This window comes from Rutidosis leptorrhynchoides, chromosome 5 (genome assembly GCF_046630445.1).
Source record: "Rutidosis leptorrhynchoides isolate AG116_Rl617_1_P2 chromosome 5, CSIRO_AGI_Rlap_v1, whole genome shotgun sequence".
NCBI lineage: Eukaryota > Viridiplantae > Streptophyta > Magnoliopsida > Asterales > Asteraceae > Rutidosis > Rutidosis leptorrhynchoides.
Genome location: NC_092337.1, coordinates 270,218,255 through 270,241,512, shown reverse-complemented (window position 1 = coordinate 270,241,512; position 23,258 = coordinate 270,218,255).

The following is a 23,258-nucleotide window of genomic DNA, read 5'->3' as shown; positions in this document are numbered from 1 at the left end:
TTATTAAAGTCTGGTAATCTAAGAATTAGGGAACAGACACCCTAATTGACGCGAATCCTAAAGATAGATCTATTGGGTCTAACAAACCCCATCCAAAGTACCGGATGCTTTAGTACTTCGAAATTTATATCATGTCCGAAGGAGGATCCCGGAATGATAGGGGATATTCTTATATGTATCTAGTTAATGTCGGTTACCAGGTGTTCACCATATGAATGATTATTTTTGTCTCTATGCATGGGACGTATATTTATGAGAATTGAAAATGAAATTCTTGTGGTCTATTAAAATGATGGAAATAAATGATTATGATAAACTAATGAACTCACCAACCTTTTGGTTGACACTTTAAAGCATGTTTATTCTCAGGTGTTAAAGAAATCTTCCGCTGTGCATTTGCTCATTTTAAAGATATTACTTGGAGTCTTTCATAGCATATTTCGAAGAACGTTGCATTCGAGTCATTGAGTTCATCAAAGATTATTATTAAATCAATTTATAGTTGGATAGTGAATATTATGAAATGGTATGCATGCCTGTCAATTTTCGATGTAAAGAAAGATTGTCTTTTAAAAACGAATGCAATGTTTGTAAAATGTATAATATAGAGGTCAAATACCTCGCAATGTAATCAACTATTGTGAATCGTTTATAATGTATATGAACGGGTCCTTTCAGGCGCGAATCCTAAAGATAGATCTATTGGGCCTGACAAACCCCATCCTGACTATAGGATGCTTTAGTACTTTGAAGTTATTTTAAACACACCTGATCTGGTGTACTTCAGAGGGTAAAACATGAACGTAAAGGCTTGTTACCGGGTGCCTACAGCTTATAGAATACTTTTATACACTTGCGAGTGTACATATATTTATGAATGGAAATCTTGTGGTCTATTAATATATTGAAATGATTGTTATGATAAACCTATGAACTCACCAACCTTTTGGTTGACACTTTTAAGCATGTTTATTCTTAGGTATGAAAGAAATCTTCCGCTGTGCATTTGCTCATATTACATGGAGTCGTTTATGGCATATTTAGGTCAGTACCTCGCAATGGGACCAGATGTTGATGACTTCGTCCAGGTGGATAAGGACGGGTCGTCACAGGTGGTATCAGAGCGGTGGTCTTAGCGAATCAGGTCTTGCATTAGTGTGTCTAACTGATAGTTGTTTAGATGCATTAGTGGGTCTGGACTTCGACCGTGTCTGCATGTCAAAAGTTTTTCTTATCATTTAGTGTCGAAAATTATTTGCTTATCATTCTTAAAGTCTAGACACGTCTTACTGCCTCTATTGCGTAGACAGTGTATAGATAAATTCATATCTTAGCGTACATGTTATTGGTACCTTTGTCTGACAGCTTCCGTAGATTCCTCCGTAACTTATGAGATTTTAGTATTATATATGCATATGTAAATTATGTATTGCAGGGTAGTAATATACATCCTATAATCTATTTCTTATCGAAAATCCTTCATCTGCTCATACGAAATGAATCCCTCAACCAGTTCGAATTCCTCGGATTCCGACAGCTATTCCGATATGGAGTTTCACCTAAGCTCCGAAAGCAGTGTCACCAGAATGAATCAACCAATCATCCATCCCCAATTCATCTGATGGGTTCGTAGTCGACTTAATCAATGGAGACGCGCAGAAAGCGATCCCTCCCACCAACCGAATTCACCTCTTGGTGAAGAACCTGAAACACTTACCGGCAAATCAACCCGAAACACCATTTTCACCCAATTTCCATGATATCTCCTCACGATTATATTTAATCTAAAATCCTAAACCTTATTCATCCGCTCGTTACGACCAACAATCATCCCGGAATAATAAAAGAAGTCAACGAACTTCGCGCTTGAGTAATCAATTTAGAAAATATGGTGCAGAACCTACCAGCTTCAGCAACATCACCGGCACCAACAGTACCACCAACATCAACACCAGTACCACGAACAACCCAAGTTTCAACATCACACGTCTCAACATCTCATTCTGTACCTCGAGCATAATCATCGTTCTACGTATCGTTCTATCTACTTTATCTTCGTTCTACACATAGTTCTACATCGATTATCTTCGCTCGACATGGCGATTATGTAATTTCTAAAGTTTTAGAGATTATGTAATCTAGTATTAACGATAAACCAAATGAGTTTAATACTATATTAACTCATTAAATCTATGAATACATCTGGAGAAAATATATATGTATATATGTTTTTATAAAGATTGTAATTAAAATTTCTTTTGTACAAACTGTTAATGATGAAAATATTTTAACGGGTAGGTAATACCCGAAGAATATTCAAGATTTCGCATTAATAAGTTACACTGTACATTCTTCGAATCTGATTCAACGATCATTTACTATCCTATTTACATTCACCGATATACAAATCTGTTCACCACAAAATAATCATTTTCATTCAATTTCATATTTGAATTTTGACTTCTCAGAATCCAACAAGTGGCATAATGAAGAAAACATTGGACAAAATAAAATTTATTAGAAACAAACGAATTAACTACTTGAAATTTTGTTAAGAATCCACGCTAACTGTTCCTAGCTAACTGGTTACATTTTATTTATCGCAATTTAATTATCGCAATTTACATTCTCGTAATTTTATTTATCGTCATTTAATTTCTGTATTTATTTTACGCACTTTAAATAACGGGACACGTATACAAGGTTTCGACATATCATATTGACCCATCTATATATTTATCTTGGAACAACCATAGACACTCTATATGCAAATGACAGAGTTAGCTATACATGGTTGAGGTTGATTCTAAAATATATATATAGTTTGAGTTGTGATCAATACTGAGACCGGTACACGGGTCATGATACGTATTAATTAATTCGAATGTTATATATTAAACTATATATATGAACTATTGGACTATTGAACTAATGGACTAACAACAGTGGACAATTAAAATGAATTAAAATACTGATTATAACATATGAAACTAAATAATTCTTCAAGTTTGCCACTTGTTTTTCATCTTAAACCTCATTTGAATCTTGACGATTCCAATCCGTGTTCAAATCTTTCATGATTCTTGAAAACACCTCAATCGAGAGGATGAACCAGCCGCACTTTGAAATGTCCCGTTCTTATTGATTAAAAACGTTCCATATTAATTGATTTCGTTGCGAGGTTTTGACCTCTATATGAGACGTTTTTCAAAGACTGCATTCATTTTAAAACAAACCATAACCTTTATTTCATCAATAAAGGTTTAAAAAGCTTTACGTAGATTATCAAATAATGATAATCTAAAATATCCTGTTTACACTACCATTACATAATGGTTTACAATACAAATATGTTACAACAAAATAAGTTTCTTGAATGCAGTTTTTACACAATATCATACAAGCATGGACTCCAAATCTCGTCCTTATTTAAGTATGCGACAGCGGAAGCTCTTAATAATCACCTGAGAATAAACATGCTTAAAACGTCAACAAAAATGTTGGTGAGTTATAGGTTTAACCTATATATATCAAATCCTAACAATAGACCACAAGATTTCATATTTCAATACACATCCCATACATAGAGATAAAAATCATTCATATGGTGAACACCTGGTAACCGACAATAACAAGATGCATATATAAGAATATCCCCATCATTCCGGGACACCCTTCGGATATGATATAAATTTCGAAGTACTAAAGCATCCGGTACTTTGGATGGGGTTTGTTAGGCCCAATAGATCTATCTTTAGGATTCGCGCCAATTAGGGTGTCTGTTCCCTAATTCTTAGATTACCAGACTTAATAAAAAAGGGCATATTCGATTTCGATAATTCAACCATAGAATGTAGTTTCACGTACTTGTGTCTATTTTGTAAATCATTTATAAAACCTGCATGTATTCTCATCCCAAAAATATTAGATTTTAAAAGTGGGACTATAACTCACTTTCACAGATTTTTACTTCGTCGGGAAGTAAGACTTGGCCACTGGTTGATTCACGAACCTATAACAATACATACATATATATCAAAGTATGTTCAAAATATATTTACAACACTTTTAATATATTTTGATGTTTTAAGTTTATTAAGTCAGCTGTCCTCGTTAGTAACCTATAACTAGTTGTCCACAGTTAGATATACAGAAATAAATCGATAAATATTATCTTGAATCAATCCACGACCCAGTGTATACGTATCTCAGTATTGATCACAACTCAAACTATACATATTTTGGAATCAACCTCAACCCTGTATAGCTAACTCCAACATTCACATATAGAGTGTCTATGGTTGTTCCGAAATATATATAGATGTGTCGACTTGATAGGTCGAAACATTGTATACGTGTCTATGGTATCTCAAGATTACATAATATACAATACAAGTTGATTAAGTTATGGTTGGAATATATTTGTTACCAATTTTCACGTAGCTAAAATGAGAAAAATTATCCAATCTTGTTTTACCCATAACTTCTTCATTTTAAATCCGTTTTGAGTGAATCAAATTGCTATGGTTTCATATTGAACTCTATTTTATGAATCTAAACAGAAAAAGTATAAGTTTATAGTCGGAAAAATAAGTTACAAGTCATTTTTGTAAAGGTAGTCATTTCAGTCGAAAGAACGACGTCTAGATGACCATTTTAGAAAACATACTTCCACTTTGAGTTTAACCATAATTTTTGGATATAGTTTCATGTTCATAATAAAAATCATTTTCTCAGAATAACAACTTTTAAATCAAAGTTTATCATAGTTTTAAATTAACTAACCCAAAACAGCCCGCGGTGTTACTACGACGGCGTAAATCCGGTTTTACGGTGTTTTTCGTGTTTCCAGGTTTTAAATCATTAAGTTAGCATATCATATAGATATAGAACATGTGTTTAGTTTATTTTAAAAGTCAAGTTAGAAGGATTAACTTTTGTTTGCGAACAAGTTTAGAATTAACTAAACTATGTTCTAGTGATTACAAGTTTAAACCTTCGAATAAGATAGCTTTATATGTATGAATCGAATGATGTTATGAACATCATTACTACCTTAAGTTCCTTGGATAAACCTACTGGAAAAGAGAAAAATGGATCTAGCTTCAATGGATCCTTGGATGGCTCGAAGTTCTTGAAGCAGAATCATGACACGAAAACAAGTTCAAGTAAGATCATCACTTAAAATAAGATTGTTATAGTTATAGAAGTTGAACCAAAGTTTGAATATGATTATTACCTTGTATTAGAATGATAACCTACTGTAAGAAACAAAGATTTCTTGAGGTTGGATGATCACCTTACAAGATTGGAAGTGAGCTAGCAAACTTGAAAGTATTCTTGATTTTATGAAACTAGAACTTTTGGAATTTATGAAGAACACTTAGAACTTGAAGATAGAACTTGAGAGAGATCAATTAGATGAAGAAAATTGAAGAATGAAAGTGTTTGTAGGTGTTTTTGGTCGTTGGTGTATGGATTAGATATAAAGGATATGTTATTTTGTTTTCATGTAAATAAGTCATGAATGATTACTCATATTTTTGTAATTTTATGAGATATTTCATGCTAGTTGCCAAATGATGGTTCCCACATGTGTTAGGTGACTCACATGGGCTGCTAAGAGCTGATCATTGGAGTGTATATACCAATAGTACATACATCTAAAAGCTGTGTATTGTACGAGTATGAATACGGGTGCATACGAGTAGAATTGTTGATGAAACTGAACGAGGATGTAATTGTAAGCATTTTTGTTAAGTAGAAGTATTTTGATAAGTGTATTGAAGTCTTTCAAAAGTGTATAAATACATATTAAAACACTACATGTATATACATTTTAACTGAGTCGTTAAGTCATCGTTAGTCGTTACATGTAAGTGTTGTTTTGAAACCTTTAGGTTAACGATCTTGTTAAATGTTGTTAACCCAATGTTTATAATATCAAATGAGATTTTAAATTATTATATTATCATGATATTATCATGTATGAATATCTCTTAATATGATATATATACATTAAATGTCTTTACAATGATAATCGTTACATATATGTCTCGTTTAAAAATCATTAAGTTAGTAGTCTTGTTTTTACATATGTAGTTCATTGTTAATATACTTTATGATATGTTTTCTTATCATAGTATCATGTTAACTATATATATATCCATATATATGTCATCATATAGTTTTTACAAGTTTTAACTTTCGTGAATCACCGATCAACTTGGGTGGTCAATTGTCTATATGAAACATATTTCAATTAATCAAGTCTTAACAAGTTTGATTGCTTAACATGTTGGAAACATTTAATCATGTAAATATCAATCTCAATTAATATATATAAACATGGAAAAGTTCGGGTCACTACAGTACCTACCCGTTAAATAAATTTCGTCCCGAAATTTTAAGCTGTTGAAGGTGTTGACGAATCTTCTGGAAATAGATGCGGGTATTTCTTCTTCATCTGATCTTCACGCTCCCAGGTGAACTCGGGTCCTCTACGAGCATTCCATCGAACCTTAACAATTGGTATCTTGTTTTGCTTAAGTCTTTTAACCTCACGATCCATTATTTCGACGGGTTCTTCGATGAATTGAAGTTTTTCGTTGATTTGGATTTCATCTAACGGAATAGTGAGATCTTCTTTAGCAAAACATTTCTTTAAATTCGAGACGTGGAAAGTGTTATGTACAGCCGCGAGTTGTTGAGGTAACTCTAGTCGGTAAGCTACTGGTCCGACACGATCAATAATCTTGAATGGTCCAATATACCTTGGATTTAATTTCCCTCGTTTACCAAATCGAACAACGCCTTTCCAAGGTGCAACTTTAAGCATGACCATCTCTCCAATTTCAAATTCTATATCTTTTCTTTTAATGTCAGCGTAGCTCTTTTGTCGACTTTGGGCGGTTTTCAACCGTTGTTGAATTTGGATGATCTTCTCGGTAGTTTCTTGTATAATCTCCGGACCCGTAATCTGTCTATCCCCCACTTCACTCCAACAAATCGGAGACCTGCACTTTCTACCATAAAGTGCTTCAAACGGCGCCATCTCAATGCTTGAATGGTAGCTGTTGTTGTAGGAAAATTCTGCTAATGGTAGATGTCGATCCCAACTGTTTCCGAAATCAATAACACATGCTCGTAGCATGTCTTCAAGCGTTTGTATCGTCCTTTCGCTCTGCCCATCAGTTTGTGGATGATAGGCAGTACTCATGTCTAGACGAGTTCCTAATGCTTGCTGTAATGTCTGCCAGAATCTTGAAATAAATCTGCCATCCCTATCAGAGATAATAGAGATTGGTATTCCATGTCTGGAGACGACTTCCTTCAAATACAGTCGTGCTAACTTCTCCATCTTGTCATCTTCTCTTATTGGTAGGAAGTGTGCTGATTTGGTGAGACGATCAACTATTACCCAAATAGTATCAAAACCACTTGCAGTCCTTGGCAATTTAGTGATGAAATCCATGGTAATGTTTTCCCATTTCCATTCCGGGATTTCGGGTTGTTGAAGTAGACCTGATGGTTTCTGATGCTCAGCTTTGACCTTAGAACACGTCAAACATTCTCCTACGTATTTAGCAACATCGGCTTTCATACCCGGCCACCAAAAATGTTTCTTGAGATCCTTGTACATCTTCCCCGTTCCATGATGTATTGAGTATCTGGTTTTATGAGCTTCTCTAAGTACCATTTCTCTCATATCTCCAAATTTTGGTACCCAAATCCTTTCAGCCCTATACCGAGTTCCGTCTTCCCGAATATTAAGATGCTTCTCCGATTCTTTGGGTATTTCATCCTTTAAATTTCCCTCTTTTAAAACTCCTTGTTGCGCCTCCTTTATTTGAGTAGTAATGTTATTATGAATCATTATATTCATAGATTTTACTCGAATGGGTTCTCTGTCCTTCCTGCTCAAGGCATCGGCTACCACATTTGCCTTCCCCGGGTGGTAACGAATCTCAAAGTCGTAATCATTCAATAATTCAATCCACCTACGCTGCCTCATATTCAGTTGTTTCTGATTAAATATGTGTTGAAGACTTTTGTGGTCGGTATATATAATACTTTTAACCCCATATAAGTAGTGCCTCCAAGTCTTTAATGCAAAAACAACCGCGCCTAATTCCAAATCATGCGTCGTATAATTTTGTTCGTGAATCTTCAATTGTCTAGACGCATAAGCAATCACCTTCGTTCGTTGCATTAATACACAACCGAGACCTTGCTTTGATGCATCACAATAAATCACAAAATCATCATTCCCTTCAGGCAATGACAATATAGGTGCCGTAGTTAGCTTTTTCTTCAATAACTGAAACGCTTTCTCTTGTTCATCATTCCATTCAAATTTCTTCCCTTTATGCGTTAATGCAGTCAAGGGTTTTGCTATTCTGGAAAAGTCTTGGATGAACCTTCTGTAGTAACCAGCTAGTCCTAAAAACTGGCGTATGTGTTTCGGAGTTTTTGGGGTTTCCCACTTTTCAACAGTTTCTATCTTTGCCGGATCCACCTTAATACCTTCTTTGTTCACTATGTGACCGAGGAATTGAACTTCTTCCAACCAAAATGCACACTTTGAAAACTTAGCGTACAATTCTTCCTTCCTCAATACTTCTAACACCTTTCTCAAATGTTCACCGTGTTCTTGGTCATTCTTTGAGTAAATAAGTATGTCATCAATGAAAACAATGACAAACTTGTCAAGGTATGGTCCACACACTCGGTTCATAAGGTCCATGAACACAGCTGGTGCATTAGTTAAACCAAACGGCATGACCATAAACTCGTAATGACCGTAACGTGTTCTGAAAGCAGTCTTTGGAATATCATCTTCTTTCACCCGCATTTGATGATACCCGGAACGTAAGTCAATCTTTGAATAAACAGACGAGCCTTGTAGTTGATCAAATAAGTCGTCGATTCTCGGTAGTGGGTAGCGGTTCTTGATGGTAAGTTTGTTCAACTCTCGGTAGTCGATACACAACCTGAATGTACCATCTTTCTTCTTGACAAACAAAACAGGAGCTCCCCACGGTGATGTGCTTGGTCGAATGAAACCACGCTCTAAAAGTTCTTGTAATTGGCTTTGTAGTTCTTTCATCTCGCTGGGTGCGAGTCTGTAAGGAGCACGAGCTATTGGTGCAGCTCCTGGTACAAGATCTATTTGAAATTCAACGGATCGATGTGGGGGTAATCCCGGTAATTCTTTTGGAAATACATCAGGAAATTCTTTTGCGACGGGAACATCATTGATGCTCTTTTCTTCAGTTTGTACTTTCTCGACGTGTGCTAGAACAGCATAGCAACCTTTTCTTATTAGTTTTTGTGCCTTCAAATTACTAATAAGATGTAGCTTCGTGTTGCCCTTTTCTCCGTACACCATTAAGGGTTTTCCTTTTTCTCGTATAATGCGAATTGCATTTTTGTAACAAACGATCTCCGCTTTCACTTCTTTCAACCAGTCCATACCGATTATCACATCAAAACTCCCTAACTCTACTGGTATCAAATCAATCTTAAATGTTTCGCTAACCAGTTTAATTTCTCGATTCCGACATATATTATCTGCTGAAATTAATTTACCATTTGCTAATTCGAGTAAAAATTTACTATCCAAAGGCGTCAATGGACAACTTAATTTAGCACAAAAATCTCTACTCATATAGCTTCTATCCGCACCCGAATCAAATAAAACGTAAGCAGATTTATTGTCAATAAGAAACGTACCCGTAACAAGCTCCGGGTCTTCCTGTGCCTCTGCCGCATTAATATTGAAAACTCTTCCACGGCCTTGTCCATTCGTGTTCTCCTGGTTCGGGCAATTTCTAATAATGTGGCCCGGTTTTCCACATTTATAACAAACTACATTGGCATAACTTGCTCCGACACTACTTGCTCCGCCATTACTCGTTCCGACACCATTTGTTCCTTTCGTTCTATTAACCCCTGGTCCGTAGACCTCACACTTCGCCGCGCTATGACCATTTCTTTTACACTTGTTGCAAAATTTGGTGCAGAACCCCGAGTGATACTTTTCACACCTTTGGCATAGCTGCTTCTGATTGTTGTTGTTGTTGCGGTTATTATTGTTGTTGGGATGATTGTTGTAGTTGCTGTTGTTGTTGTTGTTGTTGTTGTTGTTGGGCCGTTTGTTGTAGTTGCGATTGATGTTGCGATTGTTGGGATAATTGTTGCGATTGCTGTTGTTGTTGTATTGGTGATTCTTATCACGATTTTCCTCCCACTTTCTTTTGACTTGCTTCACATTGGCCTCTTCAGCAGTCTGTTCTTTAATTCTTTCTTCAATCTGGTTCACTAGTTTGTGAGCCATTCTACATGCCTGTTGTATGGAGGCGGGCTCGTGTGAACTTATATCTTCTTGGATTCTTTCCGGTAATCCTTTCACAAACACGTCGATCTTCTCTTCCTCATCTTCGAATGCTCCCGGACACAATAGGCACAATTCTGTGAATCGTCTTTCATACGTGGTAATATCAAATCCTTGGGTTCGTAACCCTCTAAGTTCTGTCTTGAGCTTATTGACCTCGGTTCTGGGACGGTACTTCTCGTTCATCAAGTGCTTGAATGCTGACCACGGTAGTACGTACGCATCGTCTTGTCCCACTTGCTCTAGATAGGTATTCCACCATGTTAACGCAGAACCTGTGAAGGTATGCGTAGCGTACTTTACTTTGTCCTCTTCAGTACACTTACTTATGGCAAACACCGATTCGACCTTCTCGGTCCACCGTTTCAATCCGATCGGTCCTTCGGTTCCATTAAATTCCAAAGGTTTGCAGGCAGTGAATTCTTTGTAGGTGCATCCTACACGATTTCCTGTACTGCTAGATCCAAGGTTATTGTTGGTATGTAGCGCAGCCTGTACTGCGGCTATGTTTGAAGCTAGAAAAGTACGGAATTCCTCTTCATTCATATTCACGGTGTGTCGAGTAGTCGGTGCCATTTCCTTCAAAATAGTTAAATGGAACAAGTTAATCATACAGAATATTAAGAGTAGTTAATAGTATTTCGTAGCATAATATGAACTCATTTATAAAAGCTTTTTCTTCATATTAGCGTTTTATAAGTTTAAATTCGGGTAGTACCTACCCGTTAAGTTCATACTTTGTAGCTAATATACAATTCAACTACTACAATTCTATATGAAAAACTGATTATAATAATATTTCGCGTTCAAACTTTTACACAATATTTTACAAACTTACAATACCTCTTATTTTACATAAAGCATGAAATATAGCACACAATAACTTTGATACAAGATAGTTGTGAAGATAATTCTAGCTAGTACACAAGTCGTTCAGCAAAGGCAATAAAGACACGTAATTCATACGTCCAGAAACAAGTCATGCATTCTGGTTTTACTAGGACTACTTCCCATCCTTGGTCTTGTGCAACATAACCGTTATGGCCGTTGATAAGACAGCGTGTTGTAACGTCGTCAAAGGGACGAGGGTTACGTAATGTCCAACAGTCCCGTAATAATCTAAAAACCTCATTTCTTACCCCAATTACCGACTCCGTCACTTGTGGAAACGTTTTGTTTAATAGTTGTAGCCCGATGTTCTTGTTCTCACTTTGGTGAGAAGCGAACATTACTAATCCGTAAGTATAACATGCTTCTTTATGTTGCATGTTAGCCGCTTTTTCTAAATCATGAAGTCCAATATTCGGATATATTGAGTCAAAATAATTTCTTAACCCATTGCGTAAAATAGCATTTGGGTTCCCCGCAATATATGCGTCAAAGTAAACACATCGTAACTTATGGGTTTCCCAATGTGATATCCCCCATCTTTCAAACGAAAGTCTCTTATAAACCAAGACATTCTTGGAACGTTCTTCGAATGTCTTACAAACTGATCTCGCCTTAAATAGTTGTGCCGAGAAATTCTGGCCGACTCTAGACAAGATTTCATCAATCATGTCTCCGGGCAGGTCTCTTAAAATATTGGGTTGTCTATCCATTTTGTGTTTTTAAACTGTAAAATAGACAAGAGTTAGATTCATAAAAAAATACTTATTAATACAAGCAATTTTTACATATATCATAAAGCATACGAACACTATATTACATATATTACACCACACGAATACAACTATCTTATTCCGACTCGCTCGTTTCTTCTTCTTCGGTTTTGGTTCGTTTTGCCAAGTTTCTAGGGATATATGATGTTCCCCTAATACGAGCCGTCGTTGTCCACATTGGTTTAGAAAAACCTGGTGGTTTAGAGGTTCCCGGGTCATTGTTACAACTTAAGGACTTCGGGCGTTGACGATACATATAAAGTTCATCGGGGTTGGAATTAGATTTCTCTATTTTTATGCCCTTTCCCTTATTATTTTCTTTTGCCTTTTTAAATTCAGTTGGGGTAATTTCTATAACATCATCGGAATTCTCGTCGGAATCCGATTCATCGGAGAATTGGTAATCCTCCCAATATTTTGCTTCCTTGGCGGAAACACCATTGACCATAATTAACCTTGGTCGGTTGGTTGAGGATTTTCTTTTACTTAACCGTTTTATTATTTCCCCCACCGGTTCTATTTCTTCATCCGGTTCCGATTCTTCTTCCGGTTCCGATTCTTCTTCTGGTTCCGACTCTTCTTCCGGTTCCTCTTCGGGAACTTGTGAATCAGTCCACGAATCATTCCAATTTACATTTGACTCTTCATTATTATTAGGCGAGTCAATGGGACTTGTTCTAGAGGTAGACATCTATCACATAATATCAAACGCGTTAAGAGATTAATATATCAAATAATATTCACATGTTAAAAATATATAGTTTCCAACAAAATTTGTTAAGCAATCATTTTTCAAGTAAACACGGTCGAAGTCCAGACTCACTAATGCATCCTAACAAACTCTATAAGACACACTAATGAAAAATTCTGGTTCTCTAAGACCAACGCTTTGATACCAACTGAAATGTCCCGTTCTTATTGATTAAAAACGTTCCATATTAATTGATTTCGTTGCGAGGTTTTGACCTCTATATGAGACGTTTTTCAAAGACTGCATTCATTTTAAAACAAACCATAACCTTTATTTCATCAATAAAGGTTTAAAAAGCTTTACGTAGATTATCAAATAATGATAATCTAAAATATCCTGTTTACACACGACCATTACTGGTTTACAATACAAATATGTTACAACAAAATAAGTTTCTTGAATGCAGTTTTTACACAATATCATACAAGCATGGACTCCAAATCTCGTCCTTATTTAAGTATGCGACAGCGGAAGCTCTTAATAATCACCTGAGAATAAACATGCTTAAAACGTCAACAAAAATGTTGGTGAGTTATAGGTTTAACCTATATATATCAAATCGTAACAATAGACCACAAGATTTCATATTTCAATACACATCCCATACATAGAGATAAAAATCATTCATATGGTGAACACCTGGTAACCGACAATAACAAGATGCATATATAAGAATATCCCCATCATTCCGGGACACCCTTCGGATATGATATAAATTTCGAAGTACTAAAGCATCCGGTACTTTGGATGGGGTTTGTTAGGCCCAATAGATCTATCTTTAGGATTCGCGTCAATTAGGGTGTCTGTTTCCTAATTCTTAGATTACCAGACTTAATAAAAAGGGGCATATTCGATTTCGATAATTCAACCATAGAATGTAGTTTCACGTACTTGTGTCTATTTTGTAAATCATTTATAAAACCTGCATGTATTCTCATCCCAAAAATATTAGATTTTAAAAGTGGGACTATAACTCACTTTCACAGATTTTTACTTCGTCGGGAAGTAAGACTTGGCCACTGGTTGATTCACGAACCTATAACAATATATACATATATATCAAAGTATGTTCAAAATATATTTACAACACTTTTAATATATTTTGATGTTTTAAGTTTATTAAGTCAGCTGTCCTCGTTAGTAACCTATAACTAGTTGTCCACAGTTAGATATACAGAAATAAATCGATAAATATTATCTTGAATCAATCCACGACCCAGTGTATACGTATCTCAGTATTGATCACAACTCAAACTATACATATTTTGGAATCAACCTCAACCCTGTATAGCTAACTCCAACATTCACATATAGAGTGTCTATGGTTGTTCCGAAATATATATAGATGTGTCGACATGATAGGTCGAAACATTGTATACGTGTCTATGGTATCTCAAGATTACATAATATACAATACAAGTTGATTAAGTTATGGTTGGAATATATTTGTTACCAATTTTCACGTAGCTAAAATGAGAAAAATTATCCAATCTTGTTTTACCCATAACTTCTTCATTTTAAATCCGTTTTGAGTGAATCAAATTGCTATGGTTTCATATTGAACTCTATTTTATGAATCTAAACAGAAAAAGTATAAGTTTATAGTCGGAAAAATAAGTTACAAGTCATTTTTGTAAAGGTAGTCATTTCAGTCGAAAGAACGACGTCTAGATGACCATTTTAGAAAACATACTTCCACTTTGAGTTTAACCATAATTTTTGGATATAGTTTCATGTTCATAATAAAAATCATTTTCTCAGAATAACAACTTTTAAATCAAAGTTTATCATAGTTTTTAATTAACTAACCCAAAACAGCCCGCGGTGTTACTACGACGGCGTAAATCCGGTTTTACGGTGTTTTTCGTGTTTCCAGGTTTTAAATCATTAAGTTAGCATATCATATAGATATATAACATGTGTTTAGTTTATTTTAAAAGTCAAGTTAGAAGGATTAACTTTTGTTTGCGAACAAGTTTAGAATTAACTAAACTATGTTCTAGTGATTACAAGTTTAAACCTTCGAATAAGATAGCTTTATATGTATGAATCGAATGATGTTATGAACATCATTACTACCTTAAGTTCCTTGGATAAACCTACTGGAAAAGAGAAAAATGGATCTAGCTTCAATGGATCCTTGGATGGCTCGAAGTTCTTGAAGCAGAATCATGACACGAAAACAAGTTCAAGTAAGATCATCACTTAAAATAAGATTGTTATAGTTATAGAAGTTGAACCAAAGTTTGAATATGATTATTACCTTGTATTAGAATGATAACCTACTGTAAGAAACAAAGATTTCTTGAGGTTGGATGATCACCTTACAAGATTGGAAGTGAGCTAGCAAACTTGAAAGTATTCTTGATTTTATGAAACTAGAACTTTTGGAATTTATGAAGAACACTTAGAACTTGAAGATAGAACTTGAGAGAGATCAATTAGATGAAGAAAATTGAAGAATGAAAGTGTTTGTAGGTGTTTTTGGTCGTTGGTGTATGGATTAGATATAAAGGATATGTTATTTTGTTTTCATGTAAATAAGTCATGAATGATTACTCATATTTTTGTAATTTTATGAGATATTTCATGCTAGTTGCCAAATGATGGTTCCCACATGTGTTAGGTGACTCACATGGGCTGCTAAGAGCTGATCATTGGAGTGTATATACCAATAGTACATACATCTAAAAGCTGTGTATTGTACGAGTACGAATACGGGTGCATACGAGTAGAATTGTTGATGAAACTGAACGAGGATGTAATTGTAAGCATTTTTGTTAAGTAGAAGTATTTTGATAAGTGTATTGAAGTCTTTCAAAAGTGTATAAATACATATTAAAACACTACATGTATATACATTTTAACTGAGTCGTTAAGTCATCGTTAGTCGTTACATGTAAGTGTTGTTTTGAAACCTTTAGGTTAACGATCTTGTTAAATGTTGTTAACCCAATGTTTATAATATCAAATGAGATTTTAAATTATTATATTATCATGATATTATCATGTATGAATATCTCTTAATATGATATATATACATTAAATGTCTTTACAATGATAATCGTTACATATATGTCTCGTTTAAAAATCATTAAGTTAGTAGTCTTGTTTTTACATATGTAGTTCATTGTTAATATACTTTATGATATGTTTTCTTATCATAGTATCATGTTAACTATATATATATATCCATATATATGTCATCATATAGTTTTTACAAGTTTTAACGTTCGTGAATCACCGATCAACTTGGGTGGTCAATTGTCTATATGAAACATATTTCAATTAATCAAGTCTTAACAAGTTTGATTGCTTAACATGTTGGAAACATTTAATCATGTAAATATCAATCTCAATTAATATATATAAACATGGAAAAGTTCGGGTCACTACACACTTCACCTACGGAAGAAAAGATTGATGCATATAGTTATGAACCTGAAAAACTCTCGGAAACTGTGTAATCATTTAACACGTAGCTGTGCTAATTCTTTTAGTGTTATTATTACCCAAAATAATTTGGTAATCCCTTTCAAAGTAGCAAATTTTGTCACAGCTCCAGCAAGTCAAATTCGACCTTTCGTCCGAAATTATATACCTCTTCATGCTACCTGTATTCCATTATATTGGAAACTTCTGTAAAGTCTAAGTATAAATTATGAATGAATTGTGGAGAAGTGTTAGGAACTGAAGCATGAGCTATTATAATATAATGCGCTTGGCCAACGTGGTTATATTACAGTAAGTCATGCTGAGTTTCTAATGAAACGTGATGATGGTTCACAGTAGATTATACCATCATCATGTGTCATATTACATAACTCTTTCATTCTACATAACCTCTGAACGTATCAAGAAGAATGTATTCTTGATAGTTCTATCTTCTGTGATGTTGATAAATTTGAAAAATCAAATTGTGCTATCACGTTCCTTCTTGATTGGAACATTATAATCATTCAAAATTCTATATCTACGAATTCTGGACCATTATTCGCTTGACTTGAAGTCGGGAAGAGAAAACAAAAGCATAGAGCTTCGAAATATAAGGGAGAATATAAAGCCCGATAACAACACATAAATTACAAACCGTGTATGTCAAAGTTTATCGCAACATAAAGACACGGGAGAATTAAAAACACTATAACCCCAAGGGCAAAGTAGAAGAAAGTAGATTCCTCTGGTGGAAGTTGGAAAAGGAGAATGAATGTTGCGATAGTAAGGATGAAAACAAGAATCAGAACTAGATTAAGCATTTTCACAATCATTTGAAAGAATGGATCGAGAAAGAAAGAATTGGAGTGGTGAAAATAATGGAATGAAAGAAGTTCATTTATAGAGAAGATACCAGACAAAGCAATCGAGATGGATAATCGTATTAAATTAAAGAGGATCCTAATTTTCCATAAATCCCGAAGAATCAAATTCTATAGATTTTCAAGATTTTCTTTTAAATCCCTTGAATTCCGAAATTCAACCCAGACAACGTCAAAAGATAAGATACACCATATTTTCAAAAATTCAAACGTGACTACGTCAAAAGCTAAGGCGAATCTTTATTTTCTCATTTCACACTTTTGTGATAGCTTCACTCGTACGCTTCACATGATCGAATCGTTTTATCTATATTAATCAATAATGATAAAACTCTAATTATCAACTCATATTCATCATGAAAACATTTTTATTGTTAGCTATGACGAGCTCACTCAAATTTCGGGACGAAATTTCTTTAACGGGTAGGTACTGTCATGACCCAGAAAATTTCGACTAATTTTGAACCAAACTCACGATACGATTTCATAATTCTGACATGATAAGCAAAGTTCGTTAGGTTGAGTCCAAAAATTTTGAACTGTTTTCATATATTCAATTGACCTTCGATCATTCCCGACGATTCAAGAACAACTATTTGTAAATAGTTATATACATATTTAAATATATATGTAGATATATATAAAAATAGATATATAAATATTACTTGTATATATATAAAAATGTATTAATCTATTTGTTTAAAAATATATAATATATTTATGTAGTAAAACTTGCTATTAAAAACTATTTATATATATATATATAGAGAAAGTATATTAAATATAAATAATTTCGAGCTTAATTTATCAAAGTTTGTATTACTTGGTTGACATTTCATTAGCGTTAATATATATTTAACATGAGTTTATGAAAGATTAAAATTAAAGTTGGAGTGTAAATCGATTACGAAGATTTTAGATTTGTTAAAAAAAATTTTACATTTTTAAGTTTAAATATTAGTACTCCGTACATATAAATTGAAACAGAAAATAAACAATTATCTAACATTTTTGATCAGGTTATAAACAGTTAATGAGTGAAATAATTAAATATATTTAATCTAAAAATTTGGGATTTTTAGGAGCACTTTTATACGTTAACTGTTTAGCAATGGACCACGATATGGTACCCAATTGAGAGTGTCGGCAGATTAGTATTCTAAAAGGGCTGCTAGTATTATAGTCACATGTTTATATATATATATATATATACATTATAATTAATAATTAATATTTTATTATAATCAATATGTAAGCATATATGCCTACATATTCTGTGAGATACAATTTAGGAGATGTAAGAAGACCCACTTGTACAATTCATCCGTAAATTTAGTTCATTAAAAGGTTATTGTGTTATGATTGGAGTTATAATTAACTAATGTTTCTATTACTAATCTATCTAAGTCTATATATATAACTTACATATAGATAGATTAAGAGATATGTTGAACACCCTTTAAAACTGCCCATATCTTATCTCAAGCTACAACCATATCTCCATCTCTTCCTCTCATCTGAGACCCTCCACCGTTGCCACCATAAACCACCGTGACCACCATCGAGCTTCCACCATCACCCACAACCACCGTCACGTCTCCACTACCTCAAACTGTCAACACCACCTTTTTCTTGTTTTTCTTTTCGTGAAACCCACTTCCACCAAGAACCATCGTCAACTACCTTCAACCTCCATACTCACCATAATTATCGTTATTTCCTTTCGTTTCTGTATCGTGAACATCACCAACCGAAGTCATTAAAGGATTTCAACTTCCATTGTTGTTGTTGTTTTTACTCTGAACTATTATACTACCACACTCGACCATCCATCACCACTTTCTAATCACCATGATGACCCACCCATCGTCAACCACCCAACCACCTCATCATTCGAACCACTATCGATCACCCTAGTCAAAACTATCATTATCAAACATTACTTGCTTCTGTTTCTGTCCAACAAACACACCCACCGCCCAATCCCTACACCGTCGCCATACTCTCTATCTCTCCTCCCTCTCTCTCCTATTATTTTTTTCTCTGTCCCAAACCATCGTGAAACCAACACCTTCGAACACCCTTTTAACTGTTTCATATTTCTGTTTCTTTATCTCGTCGAAGACAGCCACCAGATCACTCTCTCCTCTCCCTATTCTCTTTCTAATTATTTCTAGTTGAAACACCATGAACCATAATCAATTGCTGTTACTATTCCGATCGACTACTGTTATCTATTTCTTTCTTGACTGATTGACATCATCAAAACTAACCTATCTATTTGTTGAGTTGTTGTTTCGTTCATCCTTTTTATTGATTCGATCAGCTACAGTCGTGAATAACTCCTGCTTGTTCTATTCGGGGATTAAAAAAAAGAATATATAAACGAAACCCTTAATTTTACTAACTGGCTGCTAACTGTGTTGTGATCTATTGGTTATTGGTCTTGGGAACTATGATTGGTCCGTAGCTATGTTCTTGGGCTATTTAAATGAAGGCCAAACCCAATAAACTGAATAATGGACTGAGTCCGAACAGATGAAGGTTAATTAAATTAAATTTATGAATTAAATCAGAAAGTAACAAACAGAGGAATGGTTAGTAGCATGTTAGGGGAACCAGAGGTTGAGGGTTCGAGCTTGGGCAATGGCATTTTATTTTTAAAGCTTGTTTCTTCAAAGGTTGTTCCCTTTAATTATTATTATTATTATTATTATTATTATTATTATTATTATTATTATTATTATTATTATTATTATTATTATTATTATTATTATTATTATTATATTATTATTATTATTATTATTATTATTATTATTATTATTATTATTATTATTATTATTATTATTATTATTATTATTATTATTATTAACATTGATATTATTATTATCATTATCATTATTATTAGTATTATTACAATAAACATTATTATTATCATTATCATTAACATGATTTTTTTTATATTTTAATTAACATTATTATTATCATTAGTATTATTGTTTATATCACTATTACTAATATTATTGCTATTATTAATATTATTATTAATAAAACTATTTTCATTATCTAAGTATTATTAAAAGTATTATTTTATTAAACAAATGATATTTATAAATATATTTTTACATATAACATAACTATGTTGATATTTTTTTTTAATAAATACTAATTATTTATCTAAAGTATATAAAATAAATACAGTTAATTAAGTTATTAATGAAACATATAATTTACTAAAATAACAATTAATAATAATATAAATTGTTCGATTACAATTATATGTATTAATATATATACCTCATATAGGTTCGTGAATCCGAGGCCAACCCTATACTTGTTCAATGTTGTCATATGTATTTTTGCTACAAAATACAGTATGGTGAGTTTCATTTGCTCCCTTTTTAATTACTTTTGCAATATATATTTTGGGCTGAGAATACATGCGCTGTTTAATAAATGTTTTACGAAATAGGCACAAGTACTAAAACTAATTCTATGTGGGTTTAAACCAGAAATATACCCTTAGCTTGGTAACATTAAACTACTTATCTATGTACGGTAGGCGCGAATCCTAAAGATAGATCTATTGGGCCTGACAAACCCCATCCTGACTATGGGATGCTTTAGTACTTCGAAGTTATTTTAAACACACCTGATCTGGTGTACTTCAGAGGGTAAAACATGAACGTAAAGGCTTGTTACCGGGTGCCTACAGCTTATAGAATACTTTTATACACTTGCGAGTGTACATATATTTATGAACGAAAATCTTGTGGTCTATTAATATATTGAAATGATTGTTATGATAAAACTATGAACTCACCAACCTTTTGGTTGACACTTTTAAGCATGTTTATTCTCAGGTATGAAAGAAATCTTCCGCCGTGCATTTGCTCATATTACATGGAGTCGTTTATGGCATATTTAGGTCAGTACCTCGCAATGGGACCAGATGTTGATGACTTCGTCCAGGTGGATAAGGACGGGTCGTCACACTCTATTCCTCAGACTTCTCGTTCTCAACATTTTAAATAAATCTGTTAAAAGAGCTACGTGGTCAAATTCGTTATCTTCATAAACTGTTAAAATAATGTGGGGATGATATTTTTGTCAAGTATCGGGATTCAGAAATAAACCTCAAATTTGATTTAGAATCATTCGTCAATTTTCTTCCACACTTCAATGATAAGGAATTTTCTCAAGTTCATATCAACCGTTATGTAGCAGCAATGATTTCTGAATTAGAATTTTGGATTGAAAGTAAAAAAACCTAACCCTATTTCAAAATATAGAGACCGAGATTTTTTCTACTTTGATCCAGCATCATTTCTCATCAAATGATTAATCGAAGTTTTTTCGGATTCAACCGAGGAAAGAATACATCAGAATTTCTTCTCAAAAAGAAAGGATATATATTCTGAACTCGTGCAAATCCTTACTATGTCAAAATTTCCATTTACAACTCCGCAAAGAAAGATCATTCGGGAAATATTTGAAAACTTTAAATTTACTATCGGTGATCCTGACTGCGCGGAAGATCTTTTATTTCAAGACACAGTGTAAAAACTTCTTTTCGAGCTTAATTATCGAGATACTGGACCTAGGGATGGAATTTCAAACATTAAAAAAGTTAGAAGGGTGCTGGTTAAAATTATGGACGACATCGGAGATTTACAAAAGCGTGAGCGCAAAATCCTAAGTGATTTCGAAATATTTTCAATACACTCTGCTGATTTACTCTGGATGGTCAAAAAAGCTTTAAATTTATCTTTCTTTCCACGTCATTTCTGGAACTTAGTTGTGGAACCTGTGTAATTTGAGTTATTAATAAAATAAATTTTTAGTTTACTTCGTCCATTTGACCTTTTCTTTTAATTTTTAACTTAATTTAAAAAATAACCGGATCAAAAATCAAAGAAAAATTTTATATATCTTTTATTAATTTAGTGAAAATTTTAAAAATATAAAAATTCGCGAGTCGGGTCGGGAAAATAAGCCCGTGAGCCACACGGGCCCATTTTTCTTCTCCTTTTCTTCTCTTCCTCTCCTTTTCTTCTTTCTTTTCTTTTTCTTCTTCCCCTCCCTTTGTTTCTTCGGCCGACGACACCCACCACACCCACCATCCTCACATCTTGAACAAAATTCACGATTCGAAGCTCTAATCCGATTCTCTCGTGCCTCCTAAATGCGTTTTTATTATCAATTTTGCATAAAAGGTACTCTTTCATGGTTAAAATTCGAGTTTTTACTCGGAGTCAAAATTTTGACTTTTAAGAAAAATTTTGTTTTATGCACGAATTTGATTTCCTATATGCTTATTTAGATAATGTGATTGATATATGTTAGTTTTTACGTTCGATTGAGGCATTTTGGTTAGTTTTTAGCTCTCGATTCGTTAGTTTAGGTCTTAAGTTTGTAACTGATGAAATCTTTGAAAAATTGATGTTTTGCTTGCTCAAATAGGCTTAGTGATTCATATAGAATATTTAGAAACTAGTTTTGGAATAATTTAGGATTATTTGATTGAAAAGTGAAATTTTGATAAAACAATACAAAATTAGTCCTAGGATTTTCCTATAGTTAAAACATTTTTAAAACTTAGGATTACTTGGAAATTAGCCTAAAAGGGAATGCCATTAACTTACGAATAAAATTGGAACCTAGTGTTTGATTTTCCTTATTTTGTACGTTTCGGTCAAAATGACTATTTTTCGATTAAAACGGTCTTAAACCTTGACTTAATAACGTTATAGCTAAAGTTTGATGTTTAAAAATATTTAAGGTAATTAAAAATGGCCATTATAATCATTGTATGCTTAAAATCATTAAAGTTGCTTATTACGACTGACTCGCTATAATTATTATTTTTATCATTATTTATTGCAATCAAGGGTACACTTCAAATTTTGCTGGAAAATAAGTTTATAGTGAGATTAGATATTGTTTGCGGTAATTTTGGCTATAATTGGCTATATCAAGGATTTGGAAAATGCCATTTTTAAAGCCCTCATTTCGAATTTTTTTTCGAAAAAGATAAGCATTTCCATTTCTACTTTTTATTATAAGTCTTATTATTTTGGAACATAACCTACATTATTTGACTTTCGCAGATTGCTAATTATTTACCCGACGAG